Raw genomic sequence first — 10,950 nt, 5'->3', positions numbered from 1 at the left:
TTCAAATTTTGAGCATAAAAATTTGATCTTTAGAAATATTTTCATATCACAAAATAGAAAGTGTATGGGGTAGAGGAGGAATCATAGAAAGAAGAGTTTGTATCACTTTGTGAAGGGCTTTGAACAGGGACTTACTAGTTAGCATTTCACCATTAATCTATGCAGAAACCATCGTAAGGAAGGAAATAACAGAATTTTTTGCTCTAGGAGGTTTTCTCTAACAATGATGTCTAAAATGAAAAGAAATCAAATGAGGTGATGAGAATGAAAAGGAAAAGAGAGTTTTTTATTTTAATAATCTAGGTAAGACAGGCGGGGCGCGGTGGCTCACACCTGTAATCCCAGCACTTTGGGAGGTCGAGGCGGGTGGATCACGAGGTCAGGAGATCGAGACCTTCCTGGCTAACACGGTGAAACTCCGTCTTTACTAGAAATACAAAAAATTAGCCAGGCGTCGTGGCGGGCGCCTGTAGTCCCAGCTACTCGGGAGGCTGAGGCAGGAGAATGGCGTGAACCCAGGAGGCGGAGCTTGCAGGGAGCCGAGATTGCGCCACTGCACTCCAGCCCGGGCAACAGAGCTAGACTCCGTCTCAAATAATAATAATAATCATCATCATCATCATCATCTAGGTAAGACACAGTAGAGTCCTGGGTGAATCAGTGGCAGAGAATGAAGAGATGATTAGTGGCATTTTGGAGACAAAATTAACAAGACTAATTTGATGTAGAGAGAGGGAGAAGTCCAGGATAACTCCAAATTTCATCTTAAGAATGCAACCCTGAGCTGTTAGAAACTATATTAGTGTTTGTTCAAGTCTTTTGATATGTGTATAGGGGTGGGAGAGGGGAGGATGTGGATGAAATCAGTTGTGCTGAGAGTCCATAGTTTTTATAGGCAAAGGTGGAGGCTTTGCCGGTAAACGGGCTCAGAGGAACCTGGCTATAGTCAGTCAGGAAAAGTATTTTGTCAATCTTCCTATTTCTCTTATATACTTAATATTTTTTAAATTAACTTACCTTTTGTATGTAAATGAATTTTTAAATAGAAAACTTTACATGATTAATATAAATCGAAACAGCATAATGACCTGTTTAACAGTATCAGCGTAATGAATAAAAAATGTGATTCATTTAGAGTTTGATTTCTTTTGATTAAAAAGGGAGATTAGTCAACATTGGAGAAGAATCGTAAAATATTAGCACTAAAATAAGGTTTTGGCTGGAACAAACAGATTCTTTTGGCAGCTTTGAGCTTTCCCAGACTGAAACTCAAGGAGGCTGGAGTCATCATCTGTTTTCCTGGAGAACATGGACTAATATAGATGCTTAGAGATAATTTTTGAAAAATGCAAGTACAAATCCATATAGGCTATTCTGTTTCCTCAAGGCATGTTTCACAAAAGGGTACCCTCAAGTGTGTTGAGTTCTTCTCTCTTCTTTTCTCAACAACTTTATTTCCTACCCTCTGATTTCAAAAAGTTATCTCGTACCACAGTTTTTAAAAAAATTGTTTACAGATGGTTTCCAGAACTCTAACCCTGAATTATTTTCCCTAAACTCGATTTATAACTACCTATGAGATACTGAATATTAAAAACATCCTAACAGCAATGTTATTCTCCAATCTACCTAAGCTAGAAATACTGGTTACAATGGCTTCTCACATTACTTATTCAAGGTGCTTCACACACTGTCTGACATGCTAGGTATATATACTGGCTGTTCACACAGACATACACACAAAATATATATATATATATATATAAAATGTGTGTGTATATAAATATTTACACACACACACACACACACACACATATATATATAGCCATGCACGACATGTACATGGAGACAGAGAGAAAGGGATCACATTTGAGATTTTAAATAATTGACTCACACGATTCTGGAAGCTAGCAAGCAAGAAATTTGTAGACCAGGATGGCAGCCTAAAAATTCAGATAAGAGTTGATGTTGCACTCTTGAGTCCAAAATCTGCAGGGAATTCAAAATCTACAGGAAAACTCAGGCAGGATTCCTTCTTCAGTTTATCTTTTACCTCTCTTGTTTTACTGTAAACAACAAGGAGAAACCAGGCTGCACCTTCAATACTTTGCTTAAAATTCTCCTCAGCTAAATATTCAAATTCATCATGAGTAAGTTCTTTCCACTCTATAGAACACAACTCAACCAAATTCTCTGTCACCTTTTCTTCAGTTTCCGTTAACATGGATCACCTATTCTCCAGTTTCCAATAAAATGATCCTCATTTTTGTCTGATACCCCACCACCTTTAACATTTATATTTCTAGCAACATTGTTCGTGATGATGTATGATCTAAGATGATAGAAGCTTTCTCTCCAGCTTTCCTCTTTATGAGCTCTCCACAGACTCTCCTTTAATATCCATATTTTTTACCAACAATCTCTTCAAGGCAATTTAGGCTTTTTCTGCCATTTTCCTCAAAACTGAGTCTTTGCCCATTTCTTAAGTTCAAAACAATTTATACTTTTTAAGATATATCTTGCTGAAGCAGCCCACTTCCTTTTGCCATCTGTATTAGTTTTCTAGGGCTTCCACAAACTGAGTGGCTTAAACAACGGAAATCATTATTTTATAGTTCTGGAGGCTAGAAGTTCATTTGGCAAGGTTGGTTTTTACTGGGAACCAGGATAGAGAATCTGTTCCATTGCCCCCTACTAGCTTCTGCTTGTTTCCTGGCAGTCTATGGCATTTCTTGGCTTGTAGCTGCATCAATCCAGTCTCTGCCATATGGTGTTCTCCCTGTGTCTCTTAACATAGTCTTCTGTCTGTGCATGTCTCTCTCTGTGTTCAAAATTTCCGTTTTTATAAAATACCAGTAATATTAAATTAGGGCCCAACCTAATGACCTCATTTTAACATGGTTATCTCTGTAAAGACCCCATTTTCATATAAGGTCACATTCTGAGGTACTGGGCATTAAGACTTCAACATATCTTTCTGGTGGGGACAGAGTTTAACCACAGCAGCATCTAAGAGTTGACCTCCAGGCAGGCCCAAGGTCAGTAGCCTTCTGTCTAAATCTTGATCCTGGTTAAGAATCTGGATGAACCTCCTCTTTCAGAGCCTCAGAAATGAATCAGACTGACACTTTGTATCATAATTTATGGTAATTTGTAAAAATCACCTTAAAATTAGCCTTAAATCCGAAGACTCTTTTAATGATAATCACTTTTAAAGTATTTATGTTCAAGCAAAAACATCACAAACCCAAATACTCTGAATAGATACTTACTGGTAGTTCTTAAATGGTCATAGCAATATTTCTTGTCTGAATGCTGTCCCCAGAAACTCCGTTGTTTTAGTTTTCTATTGCTATGTAACTAATTGCCACAAATGTAGCACCTCAAACAATACAGATTTATTAGTTCACAGTTATGTAGGGCATAAGTACAGCATGGTTCATTTGGATTCTATGCTTAGTATTTCACAAGGCTGAAATCTGGGATCTAGTCAGGCTGGACTTTTACGTGGAACCTCTAGGGTAGTATCTACTTCTGAGTTCATTCAGGCTGCTGGCAGAACTCAATTCCATGTAGCACTGAGATACACATTTCCTGGTTGACTGTCATCAGGGGGCAGCTCTCATCTCCTAGCACTACTCACATTCTTTGGCATGTGGCCCTCTCCATCTTAAAACTAGCCATGGTACATCAAATCCCCACTGAGCTTCAAATATCTCACTTCTGCTGCTGCTGCCAGCCACCAGCCAGAGAAAATGTTCTGTTTTAAAAAGATTCGTGTGATTAGATTAAGGCACTCAGATCATCTCCCTATTTTAAAGTCAACTAACAAGTGACCTTAATTATATGCCTTTTGCTAAGGTGACACCCAGCAGCAACCACCAGACATATGGACTCAGCAAGCCTTCACATGATTCCAGCATTTAGTTTCTGAGCTACCACAGATTTTGCCAAGCAGAGCAGGGAAGAGCTCTCCTCATCAGCACAGCCCAAATTGCAGATTTCTGAAAAAGATAAATGTCTCCTTGTTTAAATTCAGTAAATTTTGATGTGTTTTTGTGTGTGTGTGTAGCAATGACTACTGTAACAACTAATGTACACGTATTTATTTTATTCTGAGAAATCTGCATTCATTGATTAGTGTATGAGTCCATTTTCATACTGTTATAAAGAACTGCTGAGATTAGGTAATTTATAAAGGAAAGAAATTTAATTGACTCACAGTTCAGCATGGCTGAAGAGACCTCAGACAACTTACAGTCATGGAAGAAGGCAAAGGGAAAGCAAGGCACCTTCTTCACAAGGCGTCAAGAAGGAGAAGTACTGAGTGAAAGAGTGAAAAGGGAAGAGCCCCTTATAAAACCGTAAGATCTCACTCACTCTCAAGAGAATGGCACGGGGGAAACTGCCTCCATGATTCAATCACCGCCACCTGGTCTCTCCCTTTACAGATGGGGATTATGGTGATTATACGTCAAGATGAGATTTGCCTGGGGACAGAATATCATTTATTAGTCATTCAGTAAATATTAGCTGGATGTTTACTACATGTCAGACACTGTATTAAGCCATGGGAATGCAAAAATGAAATAGGTATGGTTGTAGTACTGAGAGAATTTATGATAAATTTAAAAAGCCATTTTATAAAAGATAATAATATTACAATGTTATAATTTTTATGATAGAATTTTCAATAAAGTATTATAAAGGAACAGAGAAGAGGCCTCTTCTACAGCCAGAGAGTGGAGGTATCAGGAAAGTCTTTGCATGGCAGGTGACAATAATAGTTATACACAGTAATAAAGAACTTGCTATGTGCCAGGTGCTCTTCTAAGCACTTTGTAAATATCTCAATTAATCCTCAAAACAACGTTATAAATAGGTATTATTGCCCCTGTTTTACAGATAGGGCAGTTGAGCTTGGGCTGGTTGAATAACTTGACTGAGTTCATGCAGGTCGTACGTAGTGAAGGAGCATTTAAACACCACTCTGGCATATTTGAAAACTATTCCCTTGAGCCCAGAGTTGTGCCCCTAACTTGGAGGCCAAAGGATAAGTCAGATTCAACCAGGCTGAGGTGAAAGTAAGGTGTGACGTTCTAGATGGAAGATCTTACGTGAACAGAGGCATGATATATGCAGGAAACAGCCAGCACTTTTAGGTTGCAGGAATTTAGAGTTTGGCAAGAAGTGAAATTGAAAAAGAAATTAGGAACCAGACCAGGGAAGGAGGAGCTTGGATTTCATGTTCCTGGTAATTGTAGCCACTGCAAGGTTAGAAAGATTTTACACAGGGGAGTAGTGTGGCAATTTTGTGTCTCATTTGGATCATTTTGACAGCTGTTTGGAGGCAGGGAATAAATTAGTTTCAATGATGGCAACTTACATGGGGACAGTGATACTGTGTCTGCAGAAGAAATGAATTTGACTGGACGGTAAATTTATCCTGCCTTAATATAGAATATGAAAGAAGCAATTGCATATTATAAACCCAGAGTAAAGAAAATTTTAGCATTTCACACTTGAAATGTATCAGCTGATTCCTGGTTTCCATTATGCCTCCATCATCATCTATTGGTTAAAAAAATTAAACAGGGCAGAGGAGAGGGAATATTTTGTTTAGTTTTGCACTGTGGAGACTTGTGTCATTCTTGTCAGATGAAGACCAATTCAGCTACTTTCTAAGATTGTTGTTATATTATTCTAAAACAAAAATCTCAAAGCAAAGTTTATTGTTCTCTAATTCTTCAGTGAATCTTATTGATTCAGGAAGTTAGTAATAACTGAAAATGACTTGTCTCTGGCGTCCTTCCTTTTGCTCTTTGGCATGTACAGAAACTTGTTTGATGCCTTAGCTTAAAGTCTTTGAACTGGAGAAAGGATATGCTACTCATGCACCAAAGTATATCACACAGGAAAGGCTTGGCTATTTTTCCACCAGTCAGGTAACTTTCATAAACCCCAAGGCAATGCCCAGGCAATGGCCGTGGCCTTTGTACTGTCGTATATTTGGGAACACACATATTCACTCATACATCTTTCAACGGTATGTCTTCTTCAGAAAGCTATGTCATGGCATTAAGAGTTTTGATAGATTTCACTATTAAAAATAAAATATTGTAGTATTAATGTGTGATTTTTATCCCCATAAAATACTAGGAAGGATAAGATTAGAAGTGTTTAAATTGAAAAATATCCTGACCCAACATATACAACAATAGCTAAATAAAAGGCATCAATTGAAGACACATTGGAGGCTGGGGGGTGCAGTGGCTCATGCCTGTAATCCCAGTGATTTGGAAGGCAGAGGCAAGAGGATCACTTGAGACCAGGAGTTCAGAGCTGCAGTGGGCTCTGATTGTGCCACTGCACTCTAGCCTAGGCAATGGAGTGAGTCACTCTATCTCTTGGTGGGGGGAGATGCTTTGGTTGTCAGCTATGTTTTTACAGGAAGGTGTATTATAAACTTTAAGTTACAATTATACAGCTTAACCTGGTCTAAACAAGAAGTTCTATTGGCTTATATCACTGCCAAGTCTCTTTAAGCCTTGGATTTATCAGGATCACAGGTCTGTTTCTCTGATAGTCCATTGGTTCTGCCTTCCTCCATATTTGGTTTATTTTTGTCTCACATCCTTAAAAAATGAGTGTCAGAAGCAATTGAAACACTGTTTTTTTCTTATTCAAATACGGGGAGAGAGCATCAGTTTTCACAATTAGTGAAATAATCTTTTTTTGAGGTGTTGATCTGGATCTACTAGTAGCACTATGGAAGAAATTCTGATGTGAGCCCCGGGGCTCTTATACAATGTCAGCAGCGTGTTCCCCAAAAGGAAAACTGGGGCTGACAGGAAATGAGAAGGTGGATTGGATATTGAGTAGCAATAAATGTCCATTACAAGGATTAAAGGATTCTTAAGCAACCCCGAAGAGTACATTTCTAAGTGCACAATGCCAAGGAAAATAAGGAAATTAATTTTCCTGTGACTTTGTCTTTTAAAAAAATTACTTTAGCATCTACTTCTTACCTGTGTTATTTTTTGCTTCTCTGACATTTTGTATTCTTATGTGAGTCATTATTTGCATAGTACTGATCAATTTTTTCTCTAATAATTCCTCCTATTTTTGTCATTAGTTTTAGATTTATTAAACACCTCTCAGTAGTATTCATTCATTTGAAAGTGAATTATCTTAGAAAAACATCATTTCCGTTTGTGCTTGTTTCTCTATGGCAATTGTGGAATTTAATATTTATTTATGCTCACAAGGAAGGGAATTGTAACATGTTGAATAAAGAATATGAGAAATAAACACTTTTAATGTTGCACTAGGAACATGAAAAAGGAGAACTTTTCTTTTTAAGGCCTAAAAGGATTTATTCAAAAGAATCCCTGCAGAATCTAGTAGATTCAAGTTTGCAATAAAATGTCTTAGCAGAAATTTTTGGCACATTTAGGCAGTATATCAAGCAGGTTTGCAACACAGATAATGTCGCCCATCAGAAGCTTCTGCTGTGGCCATGTTAAAAATATAAATATTTTTAGGTACACTTACAGTACTTAAAATATTTCAGTAGGTATAGGGGGTGTCCTTATATCTCGTATAATCCAAAAATATAATTTTATTGCTTAGAAAACTGACATGCAGAGAAACTAAGTAAATTGCCATAGGTCACACAGCAGGAATAAGAGAGCTTACATTATAACAAATACAGTGCTAGCCTACAAGTTTACAGGAAGCTATTATTAGGGAAATCTTGTGACAAAACTTGATGGCTCTCTTAGTGGAAAAATTTGATGATGTTTTCCCCTTGGAAAAAGATGAGCTGGAGGCCCTCTGTTACCATGTTAAGTTTTGTTATATGAATGTAATGTCTCCCATTTTCCTTCTTTGTCATAATAGATGATTTAGAGAGAAATAGCAAGAGCATAATACATCAAGAGAAGACATTAGAATGGCTACAGGTTTGTCTTGTCAGGTAAATTATCTGGTTTTCTTAGAAAATGAGAATTGCACCATGTTGACATGACATATGTGAGGATAAGATCTTATACATTTAATTAGTTTTTTTAAAAGATTTTGATGTCAAGACATATTTAAGTTTGTCAGTTTTACTGACAAGTTATTGTATTAGTTATCTACTACTACAGAACAGCACATATTTTTTATCTTATAATTTCTTTGGGTCAGGAAACTGGGCATGGCTGAACTGGGTTCTCTGCTATGCAACCTATCACGAGGCTGCAATTGAGATATGAGACAAAGATCCGCAGTCTCATCTGAAGACACAACTGAGAAAGGATTCTTTTCCATGCTCATTCAGTGATTTGGGGGCTGTATTCAGATCCTGTGGTCTGATGGACTGAGGACCTCATTTTCTACCCATCCGTGAGAAATGGGATGTGTAGAAAGTGAGGCCTCCCTTATTTCCATGCCATCTGGATCTCTCCCATATTTTAGCTTGCTTCATCAAAGTGTGCAAGCCACAAAGGCAATAGAGTCTGCTAACAATATAGAAGTCATAATATTTTTCACTTAATCACAGAAATGACATCCCATTATCTTTTCCATATTTTATTGGTTAGAATCAAGTAATCAAGACTATGCTCAAGGGGAGGGGATCACGCAAGAGCATGAATACCAGGATGCTGGGATTATTGGTGACCACATCAGAACCTGCCTATCACAGTTAGAAAACAACCTTTCCAATAAAGACTATCAGCAAAACTATTAATATTATTCTATGAAAACCACAGTGTGATATTCACAGCCTAAAATTCACAGCCTAAAAACATGCTCAGCAATAGATTTTTATATAGAAACATTGATGCAATAGAAAGAAAAAAAAAGATTTTAAGCTAGTTTTGCTATATTTAAAGCTACATGACATACTTAGGCAATAAAACAATGCCAGAAACTATTTATAACCCAAAACTTCTTATTTCCCCAGTCAAAAACAATCAAACATATGTAATAATAAAATTTGAGATACATCTTTTTAATATAAATATTTGTCTTTAATAGATAGTAAGCAATTTATTTATCAGTTTTGTTAATTGCTGTGATTTATCACTGTTTTTAGTTCCACAATATGTATATGTATGTGTATGTACACACACAATTAAAACAAGCTCATGTAAGTCATAAAGATCATTACATCATTTGATACATTTGACATCATTTGATAAATATATTTAAAATAGTCCTGAAAATCAATTCTGCCACATGAATTTGAGAGTATATGTCTTATTAGTCTCATTTTTTGAATGTCTGCTGTGAACATAATACTGTATATTTCATTTATCATTTAATCAATTTATTAGTTAATCAGAATAGAAATAAATTTATATGTATATCTTATTTTTAATAAAATGCTAATTGTAAATGACTATGAAAAGAGAATCTATTGATAGGGGTTTTCCTATGTTATATGATATTTTCAAGTATATTACACTGATAAAATATTAAGAAAGCCTCTTACACAGAGATTTCATTCTAAATAGATACACATGAATTTTGACAAGGTAAAAAATGTGAGTTAAAAAAAGTTGTCTTGTTTGAGTATTCATTAATTCAACAAACCTTTATTGAACATTTATTGCATCTCAGGAACTGTGCTAGGTGCTATCAAGAATATATGAATGCAGTTAAATTCTCAAGTGAATCACCAGAATAGAATATAAGCCTTCTATATAATTATAGTAGATAGTAAGTGATGGCAACAATGAAATATCTAAAAGAAGGATTTTCAACTTAAAGCAGTGATTGCCTATGATATAATTGGACTATATGATATGCTGTGTTTCACCCCAACTAGTGCTAACCAGCTGAAGCTTTTAAGCAATCATGAACATTGAACATTCCTCAACCATGGCTGATAAATGAATGTGAATTTTGAGTGACTCCAGGATATTGGACAATTACTGAACACAATTGAAGACTCTTTCTCTTTTTTTATTTCAAAAAGTCTTTTAATTGTTCAAAATAGCACAAAACGACATCGCACTATGGTAATACTGAGTCACAGGGATTACTCTACAATAGTGAACGGTGTTATTCTTTTCAGAAACGAGAAATAAAAGGGCGCGCGGGAGAAGAGATGGGGTAAAACAACAGGACCAGGTGAGTGAGCTGCAAGGTGAATAAACATGATATTTTCCACAGCGAAATATACTATAATACAACAAACCAGAGGCCCTGGATGACACAGGCCGCTGCATCTCCAGGCAGTTTAGTGGTTGCGGGGTGGGGGGTGGAGGGGGTGCGCTGAAAAGATTGGCTGCTCAGTTCAAATCCTTCTGACTTGTTCGCAAGCCTTGCTCCTTGCCGGAAGCTCGGGGTGTGGGGCAGAAAACTCCGAGCAGATCCCACAACCCCGGAGCCTGGCCTGGCCTGGGTTCCATGCTGCACATTCACGCAGCAGCTGCTGCTGCTGTTGGCCTGCTCCGTTGCCCTAGCCTCCCTTGTGGGTGACATTACACAGTCGCCCTCCCGCGCTGCCTCCAAGGACGCCTGGTTCCCCTTCATTCTCCACTCTTTCCATGACAATTTGGGGGAGGCGGCGCAGTGTCTGCGCAGAAAGCAGCAGCCGCGTGTGGGAGGTGGCACCGGTAGTGCTGTAGTGCTGAGGGACGGGGCGTGGGGACAGCTGTGAACCCAGGACAAGGAGCCCCCAGCCCACCCTCGAGCTCCCACAGGCTCTACCCTTTAGGTGCGAAGTGATCGCCCATGAGGAATGAGCTGTCCTTCCTTTGTTCCAGCGGCCTGAGGACAGGCAAAGGCGCAGAGGGTAGGGGCAAGCAACAGGAAGTTGGGCTGGCAGGCAAACAGCAGGCCTCAGGTGGCAGATGCCACACCTCTCCTGTCATGGCTGGCCCAGCTTTTCCTCCAGAAAGACCCCTGCCAAGAATTAGCCAAGGAGAAAAAAGAAAAACAACACACATACACACA

Source organism: Pongo pygmaeus, chromosome 3, assembly GCF_028885625.2.
Source record: "Pongo pygmaeus isolate AG05252 chromosome 3, NHGRI_mPonPyg2-v2.0_pri, whole genome shotgun sequence".
NCBI classification, from domain to species: domain Eukaryota; kingdom Metazoa; phylum Chordata; class Mammalia; order Primates; family Hominidae; genus Pongo; species Pongo pygmaeus.
The sequence above is the reverse complement of the archived record's forward strand: the minus strand, read 5'-3'. Positions refer to the sequence as shown.